Source organism: Dasypus novemcinctus, chromosome 6 (assembly GCF_030445035.2).
Source record: "Dasypus novemcinctus isolate mDasNov1 chromosome 6, mDasNov1.1.hap2, whole genome shotgun sequence".
In the NCBI taxonomy this organism is placed as follows: domain Eukaryota; kingdom Metazoa; phylum Chordata; class Mammalia; order Cingulata; family Dasypodidae; genus Dasypus; species Dasypus novemcinctus.
In genome coordinates, this window is record NC_080678.1 from 119,697,132 (window position 1) to 119,715,401 (window position 18,270).

The 18,270-nt window shown below is 47.6% G+C and overlaps 1 long non-coding RNA gene across 1 annotated transcript; it reads right to left on the bottom strand.

Annotated features, from left to right (window-relative positions):
- Positions 1-697: 697 nt before the first annotated feature.
- Positions 698-17,104, bottom strand: LOC131278828 (uncharacterized). Its single transcript, XR_009186268.1, has 2 exons — positions 16,825-17,104; positions 698-4,020 (listed from the first exon to the last, which is right to left on the bottom strand). It is a non-coding gene; the product is annotated as an uncharacterized lncRNA (long non-coding RNA).
- Between the last annotated feature and the right edge of the window lie 1,166 nt (positions 17,105-18,270).

Sequence of the window (18,270 nt, forward strand, 5' to 3'; positions counted from 1 at the left end):
TTTTAAAATTTGTGCAGAAAAGAGTTAGCAGGCCTGAGATTGCTATCCTTAGAAAGGCCTGCTGGCAAAGATGGCTTTTGGCTGGCATCTGAGATTTAGATTTTAGGAGATTTCCTGCCATTCCCTGATAAGAATGGTTCGCTGTGCCTAAACTGTTTATGCAAACAATATGTTTTATGCTGAACACCGCTCTCCTTCTGGGAGTCTGGGAGTATTTGCCAGGCAGAGAGTGCCTATATGGCCTGCTCCCAGTAAAAACCCTGGGCACTGAGACTCTAATGAGCTTTCCTAATAGACAACATTTCACACACATTGTCACAACTCATTGCTGGAGGAATTAAGTATGCCCTTATTTTACTCCACTGGCAGAGGACTCTTGGAAGCTTGTGCCTGGATTCATCTGAACTTCACTCCACATTCCTTTTATCTTTGTTAATTTTGCTTTTTATTCTTTTGCTCTAATAATTCTTAGCTATGAGGATGACTATATGCTATGTCCTGTAAGTCCTCCTAGAAAACTCATTAAGCCTGGGGGTGGCCTTGGGGATTTCCCACCCATGTCATTGTTCTAAGTATCCATTTAAGTTTGAAAAGAAAAGCAAGGGTACAACCAAACCTAAAAAAATAATGAAATTTTTAAAAGACAGCGTATTAGTCAGCCAAAGGGGTGCTGATGCAAAATACAAGAAATGGGTTGGTTTTTATAAAAGGTATTTATTTGGGGTAGGAGCTTACAGATACCAGGCCATAAAGCATAAGTTACTTCCTTCACCAAAGTCTATTTTTCACATGTTGGAGCAAGATGGCTGCCAATGTCTGCAAGGGTTCAGGCTTCCTGGATTCCTCCCTTCCAGGGTCTGGCTTCTGTTTCTTCTGTGAGCTTACTTCCCAGGGCTCCAGCTTAAGGCTTCAGCATCAAACTCCAACATCACAACTCTAACATCAAAAACCCTCAGCTCGTCCATTGCCATGCCTTTTATCTGAGTTCCCACCCACCAAGAGGTGGGGGCTCAATGCCCTAATGACATGGCCCAATCAAAGCCCTAATCATAACTTAATCATGCCCAGGTACAGACCAGATTAAAACATAATCCAATATCTGTTTTTGGAATTCATAACCATATCATACTGCTACAGAAGGAAAATAATGATCGGTAAAAATCATGAGCTAGAAAATGGACTCAAAGAAACTCAGTGGAACCAATAGCTTATTCTTCTAAAAGGATTAATAAAATTGATGGCCCTCTAGCTAGACTGATGAAGAAAAAAAAGAAAACCCAAATTACCAATATCAGGAATCAGAGCATTTTCATCACTACAGAACTTACAGATGTTAAAAGAATAGTAAGAAATATTATGAATAACTAACTTTAAGAAAACAACTTTGGCAACTTACATGGACAAATTCCTTGAAAAACACAAATTACCAAGACTGACATAAGAAGAAACAGAAAACATAATTAGCTCCATATTGATTACAGAAATTGAATTCATAAAACCTTCCAACAAAGAAAACTTGAGGCCTACATGACTTCTTAGTGAATTTCATCATTTAAGTAAGAAATAATGCCAATCAGACACAAACTCTTTCACAAATAGAAGAGCAAGGAACACTTTTCAATTAGCTTGATGAGGCCAACATTGTAGTGAACCAACACTAGACAGAAAAACTGCATGAAAACTGAAAATGAGAGAAGATCCAATTACACCTTTTAAAAATTAGAAATTTACCACTGATTCTAAAATGTATATGGAAAAGAAAAAGATTTAGAATACTCAAAACAATTTTGAAAAAGAAGAAAATATTCAGAGAACTTAACCTGATTTTAAGACTTACTATCTAATTACAGTAATTAATAGAGCTTGGTATTGGCATAAGGAAAGATATATAGATTGAAGGAACAGAATACAGTTTAGAAATAGATCCACACATCTATGATTAATTGATTTTTTTAACAAAGATGGCAAGGTTATTTAGTGGGCAAAAGATTTTATTTGTGACAAAAGGTGCTAAAACAAACAGATATCCAAATGGACCTAAACCCCATACACATACACACACAAAAAAATAAAAATACACCATGCAACTAAACAAAAGGTAAAGTTATAAAACGTATAGTAGAAAACTTAAGAGAAAATCATTTCATCCTAGTGGGTAGGCAAAGACTAATTCTTGGACAAGTCATAAGAAGAACTAGCCAGACAATCAAAAAACTGATAAATTAGACTTCTGCTCTTCAAAAGATATAATTAAGAAAGTGAAGGGAAGTAGATGTGACCCAAGTGATAAAGATTACACCTACTATATGGGAGGACTTGGGTTCAATCCCTGCGGCCTTCTGGTGAAAAACAAGAAGAGAAAGTGTTCCCACACAGTGAGCCAGTGCCCACGTGAGTGCCTGCGTGGGGAGCTCAAGTGCCCGCACGAGTACCCACACAAGTGCCCGTGGTGAGCCAGTGCCCCATGCAAGTGAGTCACACAGCAAGATGATGACGCACCAAAAGAGAGACAAGGGGAGAGTCAAGGTGAAGTGCAGCAGAAACGAGGGGAGGGGGGTGTAAATAAATAAATAAACCTTTAAAAAGGGAAAAAAAGAAAGTGAAAAGTCAAGTCACTGACTTTGTGAAAATGCTTGCAATATACATATCTGACAAAGGACTTGTTTTTAGAATTTAGATAAGGATTCTTACAACTCAATAAGAAGAGTACAAACAACTCAATAAAGTTGAAAAAAGTTTTTAAAAGATGCTTCATCGAAGAAGATATATGCACCTAAAACTATGCTGACCCTCTGCAACATCAAATACAAATTAAAATCACAAAGAGAGACCATTTTGTATCACCAATTATGGCCAAAATTAAAATGAAATAAATGGAACTCTCATACATTTGATGGTGGGCAAAATAGTGCAAACGCTTTGGAAAAGAGTTTGGCATTTTCTTATAAATTAAACATATGCTTACCATCCCATCCAATCCAATGATTCCACTTTCAAGGCAATGACCCAAGAGAAATTAAAACAGATTCATGCAAAGATTTACATATGAATGTTCATAGTGGCTTTATTTAAAATAGAATAGTCAATCTGGAAACAACCCAAATGTCCATCGACTGGTGAATGCGGTATATCCATTCACTGGAATACTGCTCAGCAATAAAGGGGGCAAACTACTGACACACGAAACAACATGGATGTGTCTCAAAAAACATTACACAGAGCAAAGGAAGCCTTACACAAAAGAGCACATATTGTTTAATTCCATTTATATGAAATGCTAGAACAGGCTAAACTAATTTATAGGTGATAAAAAGCAAAACAGAGGTTGCCTGGCGTGGGGTAAGGAAAGGGTTTGGCTGGGAAGGGAGCTCGGGAATTTCGAAGAGTAGTGGAAGTGTATCTTAAGATTAGATAACTGTCAAAACAAAATGACTGGGAAGTGATCTTGGCCCAGTGGATAGGGCGTCCGTCTACCACATGGGAGGCCCCTGGTTCAAACCCCGGGCCTCCTTGACCCGTGTGGAGCTGGCCCATGCGTAGTGCTGATGTGCAAAAGGAGTGCCCTGCCATGCAGGGGTGTCCCCCGTGTAGGGGAGCCCCACACGCAAGGAGTGCGTCCCATATGGAGAGCTGCCCACGAATGAAAGAAAGTGCGAAAGAAAGTGCAGCCTGCCCAGGAATGGCGCCGAACACACGGAGAGCTGACACAGCAAGATGACACAACAAAAAGAAACACAGATTCTCAGTGCCACTGATAAAGATAGAAGCGGTCACAGAAGAGCACACAGCGAATGGACACAGAGAGCAGACAACTGGGGTGGGGAGGGAGAGAAGTAAATAAAAAATAAATAAATGTTATAAAAAAACACAATGACTGTACAATCAAAATAGGTACATTTTATAAATCATTTCTCAATAGAGTTGACTAAAAAAAAAAAAGAAATGGTTGTATGATGGTTGTTGTGTCAACTCGGTCAGGCAATTGTGCCCGATCGTTTGGTCAGGCAAGCATTGGACTACCTGTAATACAAGGACATTTATGGACTTTAGTACGATTGACTTTACTGCAGTGGTAAAACATAGATAGCTGATTACAATTACATCAATCAAGGAGATTGCCGTCAGCAAGCACTGAGTGACCCAGCTAGTTGAATCCCTTAAAAGGGGAAGTGACTCCAGCATTGAGAGAGAATTTCCCAGCCTATCTTTGGACAGCCAGCATCTCCCAGAACTCATCCAGAATCTTCATTGGACTTTCATTGTAGCCCCTGGTTGCAGCCTGCCTGTGGAACCTGGACTTGTGCATCCCCACAACTGGGTGACAGACTCTTATAAAATCACGTACTATTGACAGATATTCCTTGTTGATTCTGTTTCCCTAGAGAACCCTGACTAATACAGCTTGGTACTGGAAGTGGCTCTTGAGGAACAGAGTCTTAAGCGTGAGATGTCTGAGGTGGTTCTGGGAGTTTTACAATTGTCTCTCTACTCTAATTGGACTCAAGGGTACCAACGACTCCCTTTCCAATAACGAAGAGGCCTCTAACAGTCAACAGTACGAGTTGGCAATCAAGATATGCAAAATATCATCATTGGATTCCCCTACTTCCATGCTTATAAAAAGCAAGGATCTGGGTGAGAGTGTTTTCAACACCTTAACAGAGTTTTGTGGAGTCAATCGGTAAAATGATGTTGGCTGGCTCCTCCTAGATACTCTGGATACTCCTACAAAAGAACGAGGAGTTAAAGCCTTCAAATTTGAAATGTAAATACCGCATGAATGATGTGAAAGTTTCTATGTGTACTCTGAAAGAAAATCTTGTCTTCTGTAGACACAGGCTCAAAATATCTGAGAACCAAACACAGACTCTCATTGTACGAGTAGTGGAGTTACAAAGGAAACTAAAATCTCAACCCCACAGGGTTTCTGCAGTTAAAGTGCAGGCATTGATTATAAAAGAGTGGAATCCAGAGAATTGGGATGGAGACATATGGGATGATGATGATATTGATGGAGACATTGGAACCCTGAATTCTTCTGAGACTTTACCAGATAAGCCTTATATGGCCTGCCCTGTGGAGACCACACCTTGTCAACCTTGTATCATCCAGCCTCCAGCCTCCAGCCTGTCCAGGGAGTCTGAAAGAACTTCCAGCCCTGAAGTGGGTACCAGCCAAACTGAAGCCTTCCCTGCCCGGCCCCCGGCCTGCCCCAGGGAGTTTGGCCCTCCTCCCAGCCCCAAGGCACACACCAGCCAAACTCCAGCAGGCCCTGCCCAGCCTCTAGTCTGCCCTGAGGAAACTGCCTTCCAACCCCTGCCTGAAGAGATTAATCCTGTCTCTCCAGAAGAAAATGCAAGGGTCGATAGCTTGCAAGGCATTTCTAATCCTTCTCCTTACCCACCCTCACCACCTCTCTTGATTCAAGACCTATTACTAGACTAAAATCACAACAAGCGCCCAAAGGTAAAATACAAAGTGTGACCCATGAGGAAGTAAGGTATACTCAGAAAGAACTGCGTGAGTTTTCCAACTTATATAGACAGAAATCAGGGGAATATGTGTGGGAATGGATATTAAGCATATGGGATAATGGTGGAAGGAATATAAAGTTGGATCAGGCTGAATTTATTGATATGGGCCCACTAAGCAGAAATTCTGGATTCAACGCTGTAGCTCCGGGGATTAGAAAGGGCTCTAACTGTGTGAGTGGTTGACTGAAACATGGACCAAAAGATGGTCTAGCATGTCTGGGGTTGAGATGCCTGATTTGCCCTGGTACACAGTAGAAGAGGGAATTCAAAGACTTAGGGAGATTGGAATCCTAGAATGGATTTACCATTTGAGAACTGCCCACCCACCCCAGGAATGTCCTGAAGGCACACCTTTAACCACTACTGTGGGAATAAATTTGTAAGACTACCTCTATCTTCCCTGAAGAGCTCTGTGATTGCTCTTCTCTGTAGTTCAGATATTACTGTAGGGAGGGCTGTGATGGAATTAGAATCCTTAAACATTATGGGGATGATTGGATGCTGATCTGGTAAAAGCCAAGTCTCAGCAGTTAATCGCCAAAGTCAAGGTGGACATGGCTACCACAATGAAAGGCAGATCCAAAAATCACTCAAAATAGTCTGAGTTGCCCCCACACCAGGGAGCCAAGAGTGCCTACAACTGAAAGCAAGAGAATTGCATCCAGCATCCATGTGGAATCTAAGCCCCCTCTTGATATGGATGTGGAGTGGACACAACCATGCCAGGGTCCACAGAATGGAGGAATAGAGTATGGATTAGAGTGGACTTATTGATATTCTATTCATGAACTATTGTGATTAGTAATCGAAGAAAATGTGGCATTGGTGTGGAGAAAGTGGCCATGGTGGCTGCTGGGGTTAGGGAATGGGAGGAAGAGATGAGATGTGGGGGCATTTTCAGGACTTGGAGTTGTCCTGGGTGGTGCTGCAGGGACAGTTACCAGACATTGTATGTCCTCCCATGGCCCACTGGGTGGACTGTGGGAGAGTGGCTATGATGTGGACCATTGACCATGAGGTGCAGCAGTGCTCAGAGATGTATTCACCAAATGCAATGAATGTCCCATGATGATGGAGGAGATTGTTGTTATGGGGGGAGGAGGGGGTGAGGGGGGAAGGGGGTATATGGTGACCTCATTTTTTAAATGTAATAATAAATAAATAAATAAATAAAATAAAAATAGTCTGAGTTGCATAGTGTATGGCATTGGCTAATACATCATCGGGTACCTAGCCGTGACATAGATGGGCAGTCTACTAAATTTCTTCTGGATCTGTATAAACAGAAGAGTTCTAGGTCAAGCAAACAAAACCCTAACTCAAATTACAGATGCAGAGAATCACGGCCCTTTAATCAATTCCCAGACTTGAGAGCCCCTTGAATGAGGAGAGTGTAGGGTCTCCTTAGGGAAGGATCCTTTTAAACTGCCCAAAAGTTATAATGTTAATCTTCCTCCCACCTTTCCCCAAGGAGATCTACAGCCTTTTACCAGAGTAACTATGCATTGAGGAAAAGGAAATGATCAGACATTTTGGAGATTATTAGACACTGGCTCAGAAGTGACATTAATTCCAGGAGACCCAAAACATCACTGTGGTCCACCAGTTAGAGTAGGGGCTTATGAAGGTCAGGTGATTAATGAAGTTTTAGCTCAGGTCTGTCTCACAGTTGGTCCAGAGAGTCCCTGGACCCACTCTGTGGTTATTTCCCCCGTTCCAGAATGCATAATTGGAATAGGCATACTCGGTAACTGGCAGAAGCCCCACACTGGATCCCTGACTTGTGGAGTGAGGGCTGTTATGGTTAGACAGGTCAAGTGGAAGCCACTACAACTACCCCTACCTAACAATATAGGAAATCAAAAGCAATAACAGATTCCTGGAGGGATTGCAGAGATTAGTGCCACCATCAAGGATTTGAAGGACGCAGGGGTGGTGAATCCCACGACATCCCCATTCAACTCTCCTGTTTGGCCTGTACAGAAAACAGATGGTTCTCAGAGGATGACAGTAGATTATTAACCAGGTGGTGACTCCAAATGCAGCTGCTGTCCCAGATGTGGTATCATTGCTTGAGCAAATCAACTTGTCCCCTGGTACCTGGTATGCAGCTGTTGATTTAATGAATGCTTTTTTCTCAATTGCTATTAGTAAGGACCACCAGAAACAGTTTGCTTTCAGCTGGCAAGGCCAGTAGTACACCTTCACTCTCCTGTCTCAGGGGCATATCAACTCCCCAGCCCTATGTCATAATGTTGTCCGCAGGGAACTTGAACATCTCTCCCTCCAGGAAGACATCACACTGGTCCATTATATTGATGATATCATGTCAATAGGACCTAGTGAGCAAGAAGTAGCAAAGATTCTAGACTTAATAGTAAGGTATTTGCATGAGAGAGGATGGGGGATAAATGCAACTAAAATACAAGGTCCTGAGGCAGGACAAGATGGCGTCCAAGTGAGTACACCCTCATCATCTCTCCTGCAAAAAACTGGCTGAGTAGGGACAGAACTCTACCCAAGTGAGCAATTTTGGGAACCCACAAAGCAAGAGGTTTCTGGACATCGATCTGGAGAGAGGGCGACAAAAGGAGTGCTTGCTCAAGGTCAGCTAACAGGTAGGTGAAGATGGTCAACCACCACAGCAGGGAGCCGAAAGTGACTACAACTGCAAGCAGGAGAATCACATCCATCAACCATAAGGGATCTAAGCCCCCTCTCAATATTGAGGGGAGTGGACATCACCATCCTAGGGACCACAGGATGGAGGAATAAAATACGGATTAGAGTGGACTTACTGGTATTCTACTATAGAACTATTGTGACTAGTAATGGAAGAAATTGTAGCACTGATGTGGAGAAAGTGGCCATGGTAATTGCTGAGGACAGGGAAAGGAAAGAAGAGATGTGATGTGGGGGCATTTTGGGGACTTGGAGTTGTCCTAAATGATATTGCAGGGACAGATGCTGGACATTATATATCCTTCCATAACCCACTGAATAAACTAGGAGAGAGTGTAAACTACAATGTAAACTGTTATCCCCGTGGTGCAGCAGTACTCCAAAACATATTCACCAAATGCAATAAATGTGCCACAATGATGAAAGAGGTTGTTGATTTGGGAGGAGTGGGTTGGGGTGGGTGTGGGGTATATGGGAACCTCTTATGTTTTTTAATGTAACATGTAATCTAATGTAATTTATTGTGATCTATGTATCTTTCAAAAATACAATTTAAAAAATGCAACAAACAAACAAACAGAAAACAACTGCTTGATAAACAAATAAATATTTGTTTAAGAATAACCAGAATAGCACCTATGTACAGCTGGGGAAACAGAGCAATTGAGAGGGGAGGAATTTTCTTGTTTGTTGGTTTGTCTGTTTTTCTTTATGATTATTACTATTGAAATAAGGAAAAGGTTTAAAAATGATTGAAGTGATGAATGCACAATTCTGTGAATATACCAAATACCATTGATTGCTCACTTTGGATAAATTGAGTGCTTTATTAATGTGTATCAATAAAATAGATTTGTTTTTAAAAAATACAAGGTCCTTCCACCTCAGTGAAATTTCTAGGTGTCCAGTGGTGTGGGGCATGTTGAGATATCCCTTCTAAAGCAAAGGGTAAGCTGTTGCACCCGGCCCCTCCTATGACAGAAAAAGAGCCACGACACTTAGTTGGTCTCCTTGGGTTTTGGAAACAACACATTCCTCGTATGGGTATGCTACTCTGGCCCATTTACTGGGTGACCAGAAAAGTTGCTAGTTTTTATTGCAGACAGGAACAGGAAGAGGCCCTGCGTCAGGTCCAGGCTGCTGTGCAAGCTGCACTACCATTTGGGCCATATGATCAAGCAGATCCAGTGATGCTGGGAGTTTCAGTGGCAAATGCCATCTGGATCCTTTGGCAGGTCCCTATAGGAGAATCACAATGCAGACCCTTGGGATTTTGGAGCAAAGCCCTGCCATCCTCTGCAGACAACTACTTCCCTTTTGAGAAACAGCTTTTGGCCTGTCACTAGGCCTTAGTGGGACTGAACGCTTAACCATGGGCCATCGAGTTACCATGAGGCCTGAGTTGCCTATCATGAGCTGGGTATGGTCTGACCCACCAAACCGTAAATTTAGGCATGCACAGCAGCACTCCATAATAAAGTGGAAGTGGTATATACAAGATAGGGCTCGAGTGGGTCCTGAAGTCACAAGCAAGTTATATGAGGAAGTAGCCCAAATGCCCACAGTCACCCCCCTGCCATGTTACCTTATCTTTCCCAGTCCACAGCTTTGGCCTCTTGGGGAGTTCCTTACAATCAGTTGACAGAGGAAGAGAAAACTTGGGCCTGGTTTACAGATGGTTCTACACAATATGCAGGTACCACCCAAAAGTGGTCAGCTGCAGCACTGCAGCCCCTTTCTGGGACATCCCTGAAGGACAGTGGTGAGGACAAATCCTCCCAGTGGGCAGAACTGTGAGCAGTGTACCTGGTTGGTCATTTTGCTTGGAAGAAGAAACGGTCAGATGTACTTTTGTACACTGATTCACAGGCTGTTGCCAGGGTTTGGCTGGATGGTCAGGGAATTGGAAGGAACATGGTTGGCAAATTGGTAAAAAAGTGGTCTGGGGAAGAGGAATGTGGATAGACCTTTTTGAGTGGGCAAAAAACATGAAAATATTTGTGTCACCAGAAGGTGACTTCAGCAGAGGAAGATTTTAACAATCAAGTGGATAAGATGACCCGCTCTGTGGTTAATGCTCAGCTGCTCCTGTCATTACCCAGTAGGCTCATGAACAAAGTGGCCATGGAGGTAGGAAGGAGGTTATGCATGGGCTCACACACGCTCTTCCCCTCACCAAGGCTGACTTGGCTGCAGCCACCGCTGAGCGCCCAATCTGCCAGCAGCAGAGACCCACGCCCAGTCCCCAATATGGCACCATTCCTCAAGGTGACCAGCCTGCTACCTGGTCTACGTTAGACCACCTCCACCATGGAAGGGGCAGCGATTTATTTTAACTGGAATAGACACATACTGTGGATATGGGTTTGCATTTCCTGTACTCAATGCTTCTTCCAAAACTACCATCCGTGAGTTACCGAATGTCTTTCTACCACCATGGTGTTCCACACAGCGTTGCTTCCGATCAAGGAACCCATTTCACAGCAAATGATGTGCGGGAATGGGCACATGTCCAAGGAATTTACTGATCTTACCATGTTTCCCATCACCCTGAAGCAGGTGGATTGATAGAACGGTGGAATGGCCTTTTGAAGACTCAATTATGGCACCAACTAGGTGGCAATCCTTTGCAGGGCCGGGGCAGTGTTCTCCAGGAGGCTGTGTATGCTCTAAATCAGCATCCACTCTATGGTGCTGTTTCTCCCATAACCAGGATCCATGGCTCCAGGAATCAAGGGGTGGAAATGGGAGTGGCACCACTCACTTTTACTCCTAGTGTCCTACTAGGAAAATTTTTGTTTCCTGTTCCTGCAACCTTAAACTCTGCTGGTCTACAGGTTTTAGTCCCAAAAGGAGGAGTGCTGTCACCAGGGAACACAACAATGATTCCACTGAACTTGAAGTTAAAACTGCCACCTGGCCACTGTGGGCTCCTCTTACCTCTGAACAACAGTCAAAGAAGGGAATTACTCTATTGGTTGGGGAGATCGATCCTGACTATCAAGGGGAAATAGGTTGCAACTACATAAATGGGGGTAAAGAAGAGTTAGCCTGGAATACAGGAGATCCTCTGGGGCACCTCCTAGTACTGCCATGTCCTATAATTAAAGTCAATGGAAAATTGCAACAACCCAATCCAAGCAGGACTAACAATGGCCCAGAATCTTCAGGAATGAAAGTTTGGGTCACCCCACCAGGCAAAGTACCACAGCAAGCTGAAGTGCTTGCTGAGGGTAATGGAAATATGGAATGGGTAGTGGAAGAAGGTAGAGATAAATATGAACTTTGACCACATGACCAGTTACAGAAACGAAGACTATAAAGGTCATGAATCTTTCTTCCTTGTTTCATGATGATGATGATTGTATATGTACACAAAACAAATTTCTTCGTCTTCTTCCCCAAACTTTTCCCTTATCATATAACAAGTTGAATCAGTTTCATGTCATGACATTTGAGGATGTGAACTTTGAGAGTGAATATTACCCAAGAACTTGCACCCTGTCTGTATGGAATTAATGTGTTTCCGGTTGTACGCAGGAGAGCTGAACATTGTTAGGTGGAAATTTATATTTACGCATATCTGTTATTGTTTTTACTTAGAGACTAAGTATGGTTTAAGGTAATGTGTATGGTTGCTGAGTTGACAAGAGCTGGACTGTGATGGTTAGGCTATTGTGTCAACTCGGCCAGGTAATTGTGCCCAGTTGTTTGGTCAAGCAAGCACTGGGCTAACTGTAATAGAAGGGCATTTATAGACTTTAGCCACCATTGACTTTACTGCAGTGGTAAATCATAGATAGCTGATTACAATTACATCCATCAGGGAGATTGCCATCAGCAGTGAGTGATGCTTAACCCAATCAGCTGAACCCCTTAAAAGGGGAAGTGATTCCAGCATTGAGAGAGAATTTCCCAGCTGGTCTTTGGACAGCCAGCCTCTCCCAGATCTTGTCAAGAACCTTCACTGGACTTTCATTGGTGCCCCTGGTTGCAGCCTGCCCGTGGAACGTGGACTTGTGCATCCCCACGGCTGTGTGAGAGACTCTTATAGAATTGCATACTACTGACAGAAATCTCTTGTTGATTTTGTTTCCCTAGAGAACCCTGACTGATACAGGTTGGAAGAGGAAAGCTGTCTTTGTGGGTTTCTGGTGCATCCTCTTCCTTGCAGGCCTTGGAGGTGACAAGGCTAGAAACTCAAGACCCAAATGTCTGATCCCTTTGTAGTTTTCTCCTCTCCATTTAAATTCAACAGTTACTTGTTGAGCACCTACTCAGCAGCCGGGTGACCTTGCCAATATTCCTCAACTTGCCTCAGTTTCTTTCTTTGTAAAATAGAGGTAATAACCAGCTCTCCTAGAAGGTTTGCTGTGAGGATTAAATGAGGAGTAAATTGAGATGGCTCTTGCAAAGCCCTGAGCGCGTAGCCATGGTGGGCTACCCATGTTAGCCATTGCTGCAGACGCTGCGTCCACAGCCTCAGAAGCCCTTCCACGTACATCTGTGTACCTCCTGCACAAAGGCAAGCATCCAGGGTCGTGGCCAAGGTGCCGATCCTGTCTTCACCCCTCCTTGGCTGTGAGAGCTGAAGCTGGTGATCTAGTACATTCCTGTGCCTCTGTTTCCTGAAAAGTGGGGGTCACACCTGCGCCCATGTCCTAAGGTGGTCATGAGCACTACATGAGCTAGTCAATGTGAAGCACTCAGCATTCAGCCTGGCATACTGCTAGTGCTCCAGAAGTGTGAACGATTGCTACTATTCCCAGCACCGTCACATTTTACTAAAGAAAACCGAAGCCCAAAGATGCCGGGCTGGTTGGCTGAGGTGACACAGCAAGTTAGCCGACAAGGACCCATCTCCTGGTTCACCGGAGGGCTCTTTGGCCAGGAGCCTGAGGGACGGTCATCTCCTCTGAATGTTTCTATTTCCTACCACCACGTTCCTGGGCCTCCCTCACCAAACCCTGGAAGCTTCCTGTACCCCACGTCTTCAGGGAGGTTGGGAAAAGCAGCCCCCCAGCCCCTCTGGTCTCCTCCAGTCCCCCCCAAGGGTGATTTGGCCTGAGTTGGAGGAGGAGCCAGATCAGAAATGGCCTTCAGAGATCTCACCTCTCTGCAGTTTCTCTTTGGTATATTTCAAGGCCATAAGTGGTGTTCCCTGGAGAGGAACGGAGACAGAATCCCCAACACATATGCATCCATGGCCAGTAATAAATCACTCTACAGACCTGGGTTCCAGGCCTGGCCCTGCTGCTCACTTCCACTGTGGCCTTGGACAAATCACAGGGAAATCCAAGGTCAAGGAGGCACAGTCCAGGCCTCAAACCATGGCTCTGGGGGAGGGAGGGGCCAGGGCAGGTCAAACATGTGACTGGGATGGCAGGAGCCAGAAGGGGGCACCTGCAAGAGGGAACAATGACCAGTGGCCTGAGGACCCAGAAAGATTTTCTGGGGAAGGAGACCTTACGTTGGCCCTGCAGGATGCCTAGGAGAAAAGCAGGGAGAGATGAGCAGGAAGGGCATTCTGAGCCTAGGGAACAGCGTGTGTTTGGGGGCATCAAAGTATGCATTCAGGGAACTCAGAGCTGTCAGCCCACCTGCAAGGAGGAGGCTTGACAGATGCAGGACACTGGGAGTCTCGGGCTGCTGGAGCTTGGCTAAGTAGCACTAACACACTTGTGTTTGGGTGCCCAGGGACACCAAGAGGGAACACATGTAGCCAGAGGCCAGGACACGAACCCCTCCTGTCCACAGACAAGGGATTTTACCCTATCCTTCTAGGCTCAGGCAGGTACCACCTCCTCCAGGAAGCCATCTGGGACTGTATACCTAGACTCTGGAGCTGGAGGGTCAACAAAGAAATGTCTTAGGAAAGACTAAAACCAAAATATGTCTTTCTGAGGTCCAATTTAAGTCTCTTGTTCTGTCATGAAGAGTTCATGGGAGAGAATGTTCTATGAGGCAATTAACACAAAGTCCAGTCCTAGGGATGTTCAGTAAATATTCATTTCCTTAAGGGTTGGAAAGAACAGGCTTCATTATTCCCATTTTACATAGGGGGAAATTGAGTGGTCAGAAATGCCTAAGTAGCAGGCCCAAGAACATGCAGCTTGTAAGTGAAAGAGACGAGGTTCCTCTTTCTTTCTTGCTGGTCCCCTCCCAGGACCATTGGGAGAATCACACAGAAAGAGTAATCATGACTGCAGGCGACAGAGAGAGAGAGAGAGATATGACAGATAGATGAGAGATAGAGAGAGAGAGATAGGGATGGATAGACATGGATAGATAGACATGGATAGATGGATGAATGGCTAGATACAGATGATAGATAGATGATAGATATAGAGATGATAGACTGATTGATAGATATGGATGGATGGATGGATGGATGGATGGATGGATGGATGGATGGATGGATGGATGGATGGGTAGGTAGGTAGGTAGGCAAAAAGGCTTTGGCATCAACACACTAGGGTTCTGGTCCCTGATCCACCAACTCCAGGAAAGATGACTTTGGACAATCACTAACTCTCCATACCTCAGTTTCCTTATCTGTAAAACGGGGCTGTTAGAACTATTACTAGGGCATGCTGCTATACCAAAATTTACAGGTGTATGTAATATCACATTCTTGATGTTTCTTTCAAGAGACTTAATTCTGACCAGGAGCTTCCATCCCACCAACCCACCTTCCCTGGACCATGCTTTCCAACCTCCATCTCACTCAGCATGACTCACTTCAGCCTCCTCTCTGTCCGGGTCCCTGTAGAGACCCTCGTGGCTCAAGATTGGGTGACCCCTGACGTTCCTGAGGTCTCCTGCTTCATGGGTGGAGGCTGAGAGCAGGTGCAGGCCTGGCATCCAGGTGCAGGGCCCAGGTCCCACGCCCAGGCCGGGCCGCTGAGCACCCCACGGACTCCTTTACGTGGGCGCCTTCTGGTCTGCCCCCTGCTCCACCCCCGGCCTCCAGAGGCTCCCCCGGGACCCCGCTCCTCTCAAAGGCCCTGCACATCACCTTACATCATCAGGTCTAAGGAGGCCAGAGAGAGCCTGGATTTCAAGCAACTTCCCAAGTCACCGATGTAAGGAAACACCAAGGTTGGTCAGCAGAATAACCAAGGTCCACATCTAAAAATTCTTCCCCACGAAACCACCTCTAAGGGTGAGGAAATAGTCAGAGGGTCTGTGAAGCCCACCTCAGGCTGCTGTCAAGGCAAAATGAGACCCCAACAGAGGGGCTTGCCCACGGCCCTGCACACAGAAGGGGCTCCCAACCCCTTCCACCAGGCAGCATGGTAGGGGGTGAAGGGGGGCCCAGAGAGGGCAAGGGCCTTGGGGAGGATCAAACAGCAAGTCAGGCACCCAGGCACCCTGTGCAGGGCTCCTTCCCTGGCCAGAGGCCTGTGCCATAGGACAGGGGAGCCCGTGGCACGTTCCCGGGGTATCCAGTTGCCAGCCTTTTAGGCGCTGTGGGTCCCAATGAGGGTTAAAGGTAGAACCAAGTGGAGAAGTACTTTTACTTCCAGGGCTGATGACGTGGGCAGCAGAGTGGGCCAGCATTGCACGAGCTGGCACAGGGCCGGGGTGAGAAGGGCCCGTCCTCTCCTGCAAGAGGCTCCGTGCGGGCCGGAAATGGAGGGTGGACAGGGCAGCAGGGCAGGGGCTGACCTGGGAGCTGGCAGGCAGGGAATTTCCTTCTTCACAAAGAGTCCAGAGATAGGGGATGGCGCAGGGAGTCAGGAAAGCCTGGCCCGCCTCCACGGGCCTCAGCTTGCCTGTCTGGAAAGTGGGTAGAGGCCACAGAGTGAACTGGGAGACTCAAACACCTTTTCCCCTGCGAAAGAACCTTCGAGAGAATCAAGGGGTCCGTCTCCACACCCTCTAGCCAACAGATTTTGGGGAGGGGTCAGCAGTCAGGTTTCCTCTTGTCTCCCTGTCTCTTCAACTGTTCTTACTCGGGGGTTATCCGCAGCGCACCCAGGTGTGGGCCACGGAGGCCTGCTCGTCCTGCAGGATGCCCGGGACGCAGGCTGGAGGGACACACCGCGGGGGGTTCCACGCTTCACCCAAAGGCGCGTCTTTCCCAAGAGGAGCTGTCCCTCCAAGCTCCCCGACCCCCACGTCCAACCCCAGGGGCTGGACGTGGGAGGGGCTGGGAGGACCTGTTCAGGCGAGAATTCCTCACCTGGAGAGTCAAGGTTTGGAGGGAGTGCTCTGTATTCCTGGGGTTGGGACCGGGGGGGGGGGAGGCAAGAGGGTTTGGGAAGCCAGGTTTACAATGGTCCCAGGCTTGAGAGGGCTTCTCAGAGGCTGCCCCGGGCTTGGGGAAGAGGAGAGAACTTCCTGCCATACTATGCTGTAGGATGAGCTGGGGTCCGGGACTCCTCGAGACCCCCCCTCCCCCGTTTCTCCTCTCCCGGGGCATGGCAGCTGAACCTGGAAGGAGGCCAGCTAGGAAGAGCTGCTCCGTAACTAGTTCCTGGGGGGAAGGGGAGAGTTCTTTTTCTATAAAGGGAGCCTCTCCCCCGGAAGCAGCCCTCTGCCCCACTCTGCCACTTTCGTGGCCTGCTGATCGTGGTCACCGCCACGGTGCTCCCTTGCTCACCCGCCTTCAGTCGCTCCCATTGCCTGAGCCAGGTTCCCCAAGCTGGCTGACCAGAGGCGGCTTGCTCTTCGACCTTCTCCAGGCTTCTCATTTGGCAGCTGAGCCATCTGCGTCTCAGAGAGGCAAAGTGATTGCCCAAGGTCACACAGCAGGAGGACTTCAAGTTCGAATCCAGCTCTGGTGACACAGATGGAGCTTGTGGGCTCCAGGGCCTGTCTGGGATGGACGCTTTGGAAAGTTGTGTCCCTTGACTGCACCGACACCAGCCCTGGCCTGGTCCCTGCACAGGTGGGAGAAATGGGCAGGTCAGGAAGGAGGAGGCTGAACGGCGGGCTTTGAAGGCAGCGTGGGACAGGGCGTGGAGCCCGGCTGCGCTTCAGCTGCCTCCTGAGAGAAACCCCGACTTCACGGGCAGTGAGGACGAGCGGGCGCTGCAGAGCCCAGCGCACAGCAGGGGCCCGGGCCCAGGCCCTGCAGGCGCTGGCTGCGAGTGCAGCCTTCGCCCAGCCCCCAGCCGCACGGCACCAGCCGCCACCCACGGAGAGGCTTTGCCACCCAGTCAACGGCCCCTCACCCCCTCGCCAGAAAGAAGCTGTTTTTGAGCAACAGAAACAAACATCTCCACTGGCTGTGTGTGTCGGTGACAGGAAAAGGAGCATCGCTTCAGAGAGGAAAGGGCTACCGGGCGGGCGGAGGCAGCGAGAGAAGGAGATCTGATAAGGGAGCCCTGCTCGTCTGCCGGGGACCCGAGGGGCTGAGGCACCCACTGCTGAGCTGGGGGCGGGGCCCGCGCTGGGGCCTCGGGCCACAGGGTTCCAAAGCCCTGCGAGGACGCCCTCCCCGGGCATGGGAGGTTTCCCAGGGGTGTCTGCCCTGCTCCGGGCTCTGCCCCCCATCCCAGCGTGCTCTGGATTTGGGAACTCGCCAGAGGCTCAGAGGTTGGTGGTTCCCTTGTCCCAGCTCTGTGGCCCATTTCCTGGTGGCCTTGGACCAGCCGCTGCCGTCCTGGGCCTTGGTGACCCCATCCCGCCGAAGGGAGGTGCTGACGGATCCTGGTGGCGGCGTCAGGACGCGTCACTGGGCTGGGAGTCGGAGGCTTGGGGTCATGGGTGCACTGTGCGGTCCTGGACGAGCGGCTTTGCTAAAATGGGTGACCGAGACTGTCCCCAGCTCGGCCCTCAAAGTCCTGCATCTCAGGAGACCTCTCCGTCCTGAGCACACCAGGGTGGCTCGTCCCCCTGTAACCCTCTGAGCTGAGACTTCCCCTGATGAGACTCCAGGGGTCCTTGGGGGCTCGTGGCACGAGCCCTCTAGGACTGCGGCACTGGGCTTGTGCTCACGGACGGCGGCCCGGCTGGACAGACGGACATAAACATGGACACCTTCCCCAGCTGTCCGGGCCACCTCCGGGACAGGCAGGCAGCATGAGCAGAGGTCAGCGGCCCA